This window comes from Lissotriton vulgaris, chromosome 3_1, assembly GCF_964263255.1.
Source record: "Lissotriton vulgaris chromosome 3_1, aLisVul1.2, whole genome shotgun sequence".
Taxonomy (NCBI): Eukaryota; Metazoa; Chordata; class Amphibia; order Caudata; family Salamandridae; genus Lissotriton; species Lissotriton vulgaris.
The window spans coordinates 813,809,316-813,821,321 of record NC_141689.1 but is presented as its reverse complement, the minus strand read 5'-3'; the positions used below and the strand labels follow the sequence as shown (position 1 = coordinate 813,821,321).

The following is a 12,006-nucleotide window of genomic DNA, read 5'->3' as shown; positions in this document are numbered from 1 at the left end:
GGTCTCCTACTGCATCATCAGGACCATGAATGCTACTGCTAGATGTAGGTGAGAAAAGTGAAAATAAATGTTGTTTAATATCACCTGGGGTTCTCCTATGTGGTAGGAGAATGTAGCCCCACCTCACCTGGCCACAGCGCAGGTAAAACGGAGCATCGCTCTATCCGTCGGTACCCCGGACGTCCTTCTGTCCTACATTGTGGTAACTACATCAGGAGTCTTTACAACAGGAGTGGTTTTACATTGGGAGTGTTTTTATTTTGCATCATTGAAGGTAGGACTTTTTTTAATTGATATACATTTACATGTGTTTGATGTGAAATGAATTTAAGTTTTACTTTTTTGTTACTTTATAGTTATTTTATATATTGTTTCATTTAGTTTTTATTCCAAATTACTTTGTTTTTAATTAGTTTTAATTGAAGTACTATTTTTCTTAAAATGTTATTTCAAATTTGCCATTATTTAATTTATATAGCTCCTATATTCACATATCTATACATATAAGGATTTATATATGAATTATATAAATTAAATAATGTAAAATTGACATATAATGCACAAATCTCAGTATATATTGTATGTGTGTCTGTTGTTTTGGGGGAAAACCCCAAACCTACTGTTTGTTTCATGGTGGGTGCCTTGTGCCTATGGATGCTACCATTGTGGAGGTCTGTTTCCTCACCATTGTATGGGAATTCCACATCACTCCTTGAGGTATCCAATTTGAGGGAAGTGGAAACCCCTCCCTGAGACTGCTACTTTGCAGGGAGTTAGCATTACTCCCTGACACAATTTTTGAGGTGGAGCAAACAACCCTACCTCAGTGCTGCCAATTTTTGAAAGCCTTTTCTTCTCATGGATGGGGTAGTCCTCATCGCATTCCACACAGACAACGTTGCCAGAGCACTCGTAGAGACGTCCAAACCTGATGGGATAAAAAATAATTTAAGGTGAAATATTGTTTCCTGGTGCATTGTGGGTTTCGGGGGAGGTATCACAAATCACCTTGAAACCTTTTATTTGAAAAAAAAAAGCAACTTGCAACGCCTGCACCCAAAACAACTAGATTGTAGGCTTTTGCACATCATGTGAATCTACAGTACTAAAAGTTGTAAAACAATGGTTAAGGTTAAATGCATTTCTTATTTTACTGAAACCCAGTTCAGTTTGACAAACCACCCATTTGAGTAAAAAGTGAAACATAATTCAAACCAATGACATTGATTTCCACCAAATGTATCATATTTTATTGCTTTCTCCTGCAGTGTAGGGGTTCTTTGAATGACTGCCAAAGGGGTCATTTGCCACAGCCCCAACATTCCAGTTTATCTCTCCACCATCTAGGGATACTGTGAGGATGGGATCATTCTCTGGGTATTCAGTTATACCATTACAGTTCAGTACTGTCCTGATAATCTACCTGTACTGGGCAATGCTCCATAGAGGAAACCATGGGCTATTGCTTTTTGTGGAGAAACCACCCATATGTCTTCCCAAGGCTCATTGCAGCCTAGAAATCACGCAAAGTGCAAAACAAAGTTTCCATGGCCCTGTCACAATGTGGTTGTAATCTGCACCTCTAAACAATTCTTTGCTCAGACATACAATTATAGAAACACAACTGAGAAGAAACAGGGTCTGTCTCTCTCTCTCTCCTGGAATGTATTTTTCAGCTTAGAACTTTGACAATCACTATCTATTAAAGCCTATGTTTGTGCATCTGAACATACAGGTCAAGAACTTTGGATCTTATCAGTCGTGTTTACCTGGCTGGCTGTTTCAACAGAGCTGAGCTGCACAGTGCTTAAAATCTTGCTGAACTATTTCATGTAGGTGGATGGGTACATAGCCTTTGGAATGGCATATTTTGAACTCCATTTTTTTATGCACAAATGTAAATTACATACATAAGACACGAACAACAGAAACACTATAGTGAGGCCTCAAAATCACTAGGAAGAAAATAAGTCTGCTCTTCACTGCCAACTCTAACAAAACAAATAGTATAATGAGTTTGTAGAGCCCCTGCAGAGGTACATTAAAAAAACAATTGCCATGTTTAAAATGAAATTTGACTCTTTATTGCTTAGAACATTAGTTCAGTCCATGATAAATTATGTACCCAAATGTTTAAATAGAGGTGCACCCAGAGATGCCATAGGGTAACTTGCTTGATGAGGTGTGATCTTGGTTGTTCTCTTCACTGCCTCACAATAGTCAGTTTCCCACCTTTTACACTCTAGAGTGCCTCCTTATGGATTTCTAGGAGATGCCTCCAACCTTCATTGGAATTCTCGCCACCTTTATGCATTTCTACCACTCCCGCTAATTCAACGGGTTGTAAGAAAGTTACATGGAACTAAGTGTAGCTTATTCTAGTAGCTCCAGTTTGGCCGGCACGATATGGTGATCCAAACATCTGACTGTCAGATCGACCCGAGACGTCAGCATCTTCTGTGGGATTCCCTGCTGTACCAACAACTGGGAAGGTTTTTACACTCAAACCTGTGAAACCAACATCTCTGTGGGTGGAGGCAGAGCTGAAGCCGCCCAAGATATTTAAATTTTTCATCAGAAGTGCTAGATGTCATTTTGGCTGCTTGTTGAACTTTCACACTCTAGTCGTTTATCCAAGTTCATAGCCTGGTAAAAGGAGAAGCAGATTGGCCCTGTGCAATAGGTTGTCTGATGTCTTTTTGTTCGTATTGTCTTTGGGACAGCAACGATTTGCTGTGGGCAGTGTTAACGTTACCTGTCAGCCTTTAACATTTTGCCAGATCAGTCCTCTTTATTGAAATCACAGATTGTGATGAGTTTCTTGATAGGCTTTTGTGTGATTTCCCCTGTCCTCTTTATTGTGCCATAGTGGGATCTCAATTTAGTTCCAACACACTTCACGTTAGCTCCATTCAAGCCTCTTCTTAGCTGTTCTCTGAGATTTAAAACTCTGGAGACCACGTTCCTCATTGCAATTACTTTTGTGTGTTGAGACAGCAAGCTATAGGCGTTGTCAGTCCAGCTGGTTTCCATTACATTGCTGCCTGACAAGTTGGTACTTAGGACGTGTGCATCCTTTTGTATTACCCTTTCATGTGAGACAGTACATCACACTGCTCATGTTCTTCTCTCCGCCACATCCCTCTAAGGAGGAAGGGGGGCTACACTGGTTGGATCCACGGCAGATCATTAGTTGATTGTAATGGTCCAAACAGCCCTCCCAAGAGTCTTAGGGCTCATTCCACCAGAGCAAAGGCTATGACACGAGCATTTGACAATATAAACTCTAGTCACTACTGTATGAACTCAAGCCCCCATTATAAAGTCCCCTCTTCAGACACACCTCCTTAGAGGTGGCATTGGTTTGGTGAAAGCAGTTAGTAAGCACAAATATAATTAAGCATAACATATACCCTCTTTAAAATATACATTTAGGGCCTTAATGACAAAGGTAAATGTAGGCATGTAGATTTTCTAATATGTAAACTTACTACTGCACCGCATAGTAACTTTACACTTTTTTGCTATTCACGCGTTTCAGGTGTAAATCTATTAACAGGGTCAGACTTGCATGTCTCCACCGATTCAGAATAGGGGATGGAACCTAATAGAACAGTATTTACAAGTGTAAAGTTAATACTGGTAACTTTTAACATATAGGCAGAGGTGTCCACCACTGGGAATGAGATCTCCATATGGTAAAGTATTGGGAAACATAATACATTTTAATAATGATTACAAAAGTATCTGAAATATTTTGATGTAAAATAAAAATGTAAATTGATTACAGCACACTAACTGATCAATTTACCTATTCAATACATACAAAAAATAATGGAACATATGGTTAATATTATTATAATTTAAAATCATGTAAAAAATCCCAACCTCACTATTTTTAAAAATACCAGAGACTATATAAGATAGACCAACATTTTTACAAATACTTGCATTCTTTTTTAGAAAGTCGATCATTACAATGATAAGCACTCAAAGAAATATCAGAGAATTGATTGAATTTATTAGAAAACTTGTGATAAGAGATGGAAAAGCTAAGGAAATTATGGTTAAACTAATCGAGCATGTTGTCCCAGGTTAGGTTATTAAAAACGTTCAGAAATAACTTCAACCATTAACATCTTTCAACATTCCAACAATTCTTCAAAGATCACACTCCAATTCAACCATGTTTTTTCAGGTTCCTATTGGACACAACCAGCGCTCTAGGTTGGGTACATATTTAATGGGTCTCCTGACTAGTTCTTACATGTGCCTACAGCCCCTATTCACCTTATATGGACACATTTGTGGTGTTGGGTATTAATGCTCCTCAGCTAAATAAGGAACCCCTATTTCTGTCTGAAGGTTGTTAAAGCTTGAACCCATTAAAACATTCTACACATACACTCCAGCTGTATTACCAGCCCAATATAGGGATGATGAAGATTTAAAAATACCATTAACATTTCAGGAACATAATAATTGGTTCCAAGGCGCCCTACCACATCTACTAAGCAATATAAGACTGGGTCCCCTCAGCAATGAGGGCGCAACCTGGCCAAGTCCTAGCAAGCTATACACCATACCTAATATTAACACCATTATATATTGCAGATCTCCTTGCTCCTTACACAGGTCTAGTTAGACTGTACAGAAATGTAACACAGTCTGCTGTGCAAACACTAATAGCAAACCCAGCAAGGGTCGTTCCAGCAGCACAGACACATTTAGCAGTGCCTGCAGTTAGTCCAGTAACTAGCAAAGCAGGTAAAGTTTCCACCAGATGGGAGTCAATTCTGTTCTGGATTGCACAAAAAAACAAACCAGCTTGAAGCAGTGGTTCCATATACGGGACCCCAAGACAAACCTAAAATTCTCGCAATGTGCTTACCACTAGGGATGAATGTGCAAACTGGGGCACAGTCTTAGCTGCAATATATACCATAGCACATGGTAAACCATCTATCACTGTTTTGCCTGAAGTGATAAAACAGACTCAAAATGAATACAGGGCTGGAGTTCACTGGCAAACATTATAATCTGCGTAACCATGAGTCACTTAAACAGCCTGTTAGGTATCAGTATACTGGTACACGCCCTTCTTGTCCCTTTCAGGACTCGACTGACAAATGCTCAGAGAAAGGAGGACGATCAGAACGCAGACAAGAAGAGTATATGAAACCAAGAAAGGACCTGCAACTCTTGTCTGACATCATCATAATAAAGGAAGAAAAACTTTCACACAAAAAAACCCAATTCAAAAAGAAGAAAGTGTTGGGTATTTCCACTAAACATGCCACAAATATTGATGATACTACTTCAGAGCAAATCATGGGCAATGACACTGCTAGACAGCGCAGCAGAGGTCACAATAGTTCACCAGAATTGTCAAGAGTTTCTGGTTTTTAGAGAAACTAATTAATTTATTCAAGTTGAAACACCGGATCAGGGGGAAAGCCATCTCGACAGACTCCTATGGACATCCAAATTGATGGTGACATACCATTTACAACGAAAGAAATTTTCTTGGGAAATTTAACAAACACTTATGACATTCTCTTGACTGTCGATTAGCTACATAAGTTTGTTAGAAAAGTCCCACACGAGGAAGATATAATATCGTACTTCTCTGGCCTTGTTCCTGAAGTTGCCAAACAAGCATATATCATGGAGTGGGCTCTTGCACAAGACCTGGCATTATACCACAATAAAAAAGGCTGGGATTAAGTCTCATCCTAATGTTATGCCGATGAAGTCCAACCCGCAAGTGCATCCACAGTATCCAATTAAGCATGAAGCTAAATGTCCACTTAGAGAAATTCTAGCATAAATAGAATATTAAGGTGTAATTGAGCCTTGCATCCATCCTATGAAAAAATCCTTTGTTTACAGTAGCAAAATCACATCATTCATACCACCTTGTCTTAGACCATGGACATTTAAACAGTCATACACACACTTTTGCATTACTAAATTCCTGCAGTGCAGCACAAATAAACATAGTGTGAAAACAATACAAAACGACTTTGGGCATTTCAAATGACTTTTTCTGCCAAAGCATAGTGCCTGAAAGCTAGGATTTTTCTTATTCGAACCATTTTTATTAAAATGTTCATTGACATCAGTATACAATAATGGCAACTCATAGCAGGCAGGTTCCATCACCACACAGGCCGCTCACAGTCGCACCAGTGGGGCCCGAAACTCTGCCATACAACCCCAAATAGTGATACACAATACAGGAAAACCACAAAAACTGAAAACCAAAGCTCCATCCGGCAGTGTCGCAACCCACAATGTTTATAGTACAAATTTTACCCAGCCACCCAGCCATCTCCCTTACTCCTCCCGAAATCAGATCAGGTTCCAAATGCTCTGATGTCCTCCTCTACGGACCAATCTGATGTGGGGCCAGGTGAATCCCATGAAAGTCTGCCCACCCCTCCCATATTACATAATACTTCTTGGGGCATCCCTTGGCTATATAGATCGGCAGCTCTAACCCCATTCTGCAATCCAGACTCTCTTTCCAGGCCTCCAAAAAGGGGTCCCAGGCGTCCTTCCAAGCCCTCACAATATCTCCTTTGGCAATGACAAGGACCAGCCAAAGCAAGGCCCGCTTGCATCTATTACCATCCACCCATTCTGTGTTGTGTAGCAGGGCACACTGCGGGGACTTTGGCAAGGTCAGACCCAACACTCCTTCCAAACTTTGAAACAAACCCCCCTAGGATGAAGCCAAAACGCCACAACCCAAACAGTATGCAGAAAATCTCCTGCCTTGGTCTGGCAGCATAAGCAACTTGCAGGCTCCAAGGTCCACGAGACTCCATTCAGTCTACATACAGACCCGAGACAGTCAATTAGCCTACTTTCCCTTTTCAAACTGCATTCCAGAGTTCCACCAGTTGGCTAAAAGTCCCTTCTTGATTCTACCTCTATAAATACACGCTATTTGCCCCTAAAATCCAGTCTCAACTGTGTATCCAACTGAGTTAATAATGCCCCTTACTATTAACTCATTCTCCATTTTCACGAGTGTTATCTTCCATGTTAATGTCTTGTACTGAGATGAGAGAAAAAAATAAACCTGTCAGAGTTCAGAAACGCCCTGGCTTTCATTAATTGCAGCTCTTAGCACCCTGTCTGTCATCACCACTTGTGCCAGAATGATCATCACCATACCTCCAAGTCTTCTATAGCAGACTACAAACACCTGTGATGCTCCGTTGAAAGTGGTTTATTAGTAGGAACCTACCACTAGTATGTGTTGACAAACAAAATAAAAGGTTCAGTCAACGTCTTAATTAATTATTCCCTTTCTCAACCCTTGGTAGTTGGCAACGAGCATGCAGGCTTAACTTAAGAGACAGGTGTGTAACACATTTAAAAAACACTAATATGTTAAATAAGTAAAACACAATACACAATAAAAATCCAACACCCATTTATAAAAATAGGTTATATTTTTATGAACAAATAAACACCAAAATAACAATCATCCAATGTAGGGTAGCGGAAATATGAATTTTCAAAGCATAAACCCTTTCTGGTGCTTAAAAGCCCAACTCGCTACTTTGGGACATCTGGTCGCACTTGACTGGGACAAAGTCAAAGTTTGAGGCCAACCACAATGGAGCCGTGGTCAGATATACAAAGCAAGAGGCCTCGATCCATATTTTACCTTCTTATTTAGTTGTTTTTCTTGTGCTTTTTCTCTTGACGTCAAGTGAGGCTCCTCATCAGGCCGGGTTCAGTGCGAGGCCTCAATGAAATCCTCGAAGTCTTGAGCTCCACGGCTTTCAGAGGGTCGAACCTGAAATCCAGGCCGGGTCGTGGTTTGACGACGGCAGCTTGACTCTTGTCGATGGGTCGGTCATCTTATGGAGATTTTTAACAAAAATTCTCCAAACTTCTGGGTCTCCTTTTAGAAGGATCTTTTGCAATTCCATAGTATCCACAACACAAATCCAAGGATCTAAAAGCTTTGAGATGGTCCTTGGGATGTTTGTATTACGTTTCCCAGAATGCACCTGGACATCTCCTTAAAAGTACACTGGACTTCATGGTGGAGATGGTGCAGGTGGAGCTCTGTTAACCTGTTTCTTTCAGAAGGTCCACTCCTTAATCCTTGTGGAGCCAGGTGCACCCTTCATAGTGCAATCCTTTGATTGCATATCAGGGTTCCAACAGGGCAGTCCTTCTTCTTGTTGTTTCAGACAGGGAATCTCTGTTGCTGGGCAATTTGTCCACATTTATTCAGAGTTCCTGGGCATCAAGCAAGGGGGCACCCCAGACCAATGGAAACAAGCAGTCATCAGACCCCTCCTAAAGAAAGCCTCGGCTCAGCCCAGCGATCTCAAAAATGATCGTCCAATCTCTCTGCTCCCCTACCCAGCCAAAGTACTTGAGAAACCTATCAACAAGAAGCTCACTGAATTTCTGGAACATAATCACCTACTAGACACCTCACAATCAGGATTCCGCGCCAACCACAATACGCAATCCGACACTGACGACAATCAGAACACTCCTCGAGCACAAAGAAACAGTGGCCCTGATCCTCCTCGACCTCTCAGCGGCGTCCTATACTGTCTTCCTCAACACCCTTATCCACAGACTCTACAACATAGGCATACAGCAAGATGCCCTCAAGTTGATTGCCTCCTTTATAGGATGCACACAGTGCATCTGACTGCCTCCCTTCACCTCTGCAGCCAAATACATCATATGTGGGGTACCACTAGGATCATCCCTCTGCCCCACCCGGTTCAATATCTACATCACCCCCTCGCAGAAGTCATTAGATCCCACAAACTCAACATAATCTCCTATGCAGATGACACCCAACTGATCCTCTCGCTCACCGAGGAACCCTCCAATGCTAACATCAACTTCTGTAATGCCATGACATATGTAGCTAAATGGATGAGAGACACCTGCCTCCAACTCAACTCCAACAAAACTAAAGTACTAATCTTCAGGAAACACACCTCTGCGATGGACCACACCCAGCAGCCCGCAGAACTTGGCCCTAGACCCACACTGACGGGCCATGCGCACAACCTCATCATCCACCTCGACAGCCAACTGACCATGAACTGACAAATAAATGCAGTTGCCTGCTCCTGCTTCTAAACACTTTGCATGCTACGCAGAATATTCGGATAGTTCCCAACCAACACCAGAAATACCATCACTCAGGCCCTCCTCACCAGCCACCTTGAATACGGCAATGCCCTCTACGCCGGCATCTACATCTAGCTCCTCAGGAGACTCCAGACCATACAGAATGCTTAAGCCAGACTCATCCTGGACCTCTACAAATGAACCCACACCGCCCCCCACCTGAAAGACCTCAGCTGGCTCCACATCCAGAAAAGATGCCAGCTCAGAATCCTTGCACATGCCTACAAAGCCTTCCACGACCTAGGACCTACCTACATCAACCATCGACTGAACTTCCACAAACCCACGAGACACCTGCTCTCCTCTTCACTCTCCCTAGCACACACCCCCCACATCTGTTGCAGCCACAGCGGTGGCTGCTCCTTCTACATTACATGCAAGATCTGAAATGACCTTCCTCTCCAACTCCATACAGCCTCCTCGCTCTTAGACTTCAGAAAGAGACTCAAGACCTGGCTCACTGATGGACACACAGAGCCCAGGTACCTCTAGGGGTGGCAGTGCTGCACTTCACAAATGCTGTTTGATTTATTGATTAATTGATGCAGGGTGCCACCCTGGTGTAGGAGCACTTCCTCCAAAGTGTGCCATATTCTTGACCCAGAAAGCACTATTCTTCCAAAATCCAAAATGGAAAAACTCTCTCCTGGACGGTTTGATCTAGCTTAGCCAATCCACTGGTGTGCTAAATTTCCCTAACACACCCCTTCCAGCCTTTTCACTGATATAACTACTGGGGCTCCTGTCTGTCTGGAGTGCAGGATGTGGGAGTGAGCCTGTGCTGCCTTAAACTGCCATTCCCTCTTTGAAGACCAGTTTGTCTACTCCACCTCCATCCTGCCTTTTGCTCTGCAATTTGCAGTTCTCCTCCCACAGGGAATCCTTTGTCTCTAGTCAGACCACTTCACACCTCATTAAAGACAGCTTGGTTCAACCTGGCAGAGGCTGGCCAATCAGAGCAGGGCTGCTGCAAGGCTGGATTTTGGTATACAGAAAAGAAAGTTCTATTACTTCATTTCTGTGCTAGTCATAATAAATCTAACAGTGGCAATGTGTTGGATTTATTCTAACTATCACTTTGATGCTTTGAAGTATATTTTGAGCTCCTTTCTTTAAATAGTTCTACTTTAACAAAGTATTCCCATGTTAGCCTATGGAGCCATTGGCTACAATGGGGAAAACTAAATTGGCAGTTTTCCCTCACCAGGGCATATAAAACACATTTTATAATGTCCTGCTTACAGTTACAAAGCACCCTACCCCTGAGGCACCTACAAGAGCCCTTAGGGGCAACATATGTAAAAGTAAGGTAGTTTGAGACTTTGGAACCACCTTTAATTCCAAAGTCGAATTTGCATATCATTTGAATGAACAGGCAGCCTGAAATGCATTAAGCCTACTGTGACTCTAAACCTACATGCCCTATTATATACTAGAGACTTACAGCTAAACTGTCAGTACCAATTGTAATTAAACCAAATTTCAATATACCTTATAATCAGAGCACCGGCCCTGAGTCTGGTAAGCAGAGCCCAGGGCAAAGTCAGAGTCAGCTACTACCAATATCAATCTTATAATAAGGGTAATCAGGGTGAAAATAATTACTTTTCCACCCCCCACGGTTGCGGAGTTCTAAAACGGTTTCAAGCTGTGCAAAAAGTATTTTATTCATTACTCATTCTTCATCTCGTGTCTGCCTTGGGACTCCCACCAATGTCAGTTGGGTTCCTCCCCATAAGTAGTCTAGGTGCTCAATTTTGATATTTAGCAGGAACATGCCTTTAATTATTTAAGGCTTGACATGTTCCAGATCGCATATTGCTGTGGATGTTTCTTCCATCTGGCTTTCCATCTACTGCATTTTCCTAACAATCAAACCTTGCTGTCTCTCTCTGCTGCCATCAGTCTATTGGCCTATAACTCTATTTTATCCTCTACTACCCTCACTGCCCTCTATATTTGCAGTTTTCGCCAACATTTCAGTACGTAATTTTAGGAGTGTTCTCTCACCTGTAGTAAGCTTCACTTCAGCATCCACTACCGATTGAGAAGCAACATATCCTTGTTTACATCTCCAATCAAAATTTAAACATTCTTCCTTGCAGCACCTTTATCTGTCTTTCAAATAGGTAGACCTGATATTAGATGGTCTCAGACTGTCAAAGTTACTTTGCCACTGTTTGCTCCTTTCACGCATGGCAGAGAAATGTCCAACTCACCTCAGTTTCTATCTGTGCCATTAGCTCACCTGGAGCATCTGCTGTCTATTCTCTGAGGTGGGAGGTTTACAGGCACATGGTCTCAAATGGTCCTTCAAGCATCCCTTTCTTTCCTGGCTAGATACCCCACCAACATTCTCCTCCTAGGTGCCATTCTTCACTACCAAAGCCCCGTTTTAGCCCCATCACGCAAGAATTTATTCCCTTGTGGTCTCTACTATTAACACATTAGCTGGTCTCGGTACTCGCAGCCAACCAGGCTACAAGGCTTGCCTCTCAAGGGAGTTTCTACCACTGAGATATTGTCTCTGTTGGGTGCATGCCACTAGCAGATCTGGCAGTGATGACACCTTCACAAATCCGGCTGCAGGAGTCCGCCTTCACTTTCTTGCAATCTGCTTTGACTCTAACTTCTCCTATGAATCTGGTGACAAATTGCTACCAGGTTGGCCATCCATTGGCAAGGAATCGGGCTCCATATTGGAGCCTAAAATGATTACCGCAATTTTCGCCATTGGTAGGGCGGTAGGACTCATCCCTCTTTTCCCAGGTTAGGGTAGCTTGTTATAATAGTAACTTCTTGGAAATTCTAGGCACA

General features: G+C 42.2%; 1 protein-coding gene across 1 annotated transcript in view; it reads left to right on the top strand.

Moving 5' to 3' along the window:
• SYK (spleen associated tyrosine kinase) overlaps positions 1 to 12,006 on the top strand; it is a 281,314-nt gene that overhangs the window by 232,515 nt on the left and 36,793 nt on the right. The gene's annotated exons all lie outside the window — the stretch shown is intronic.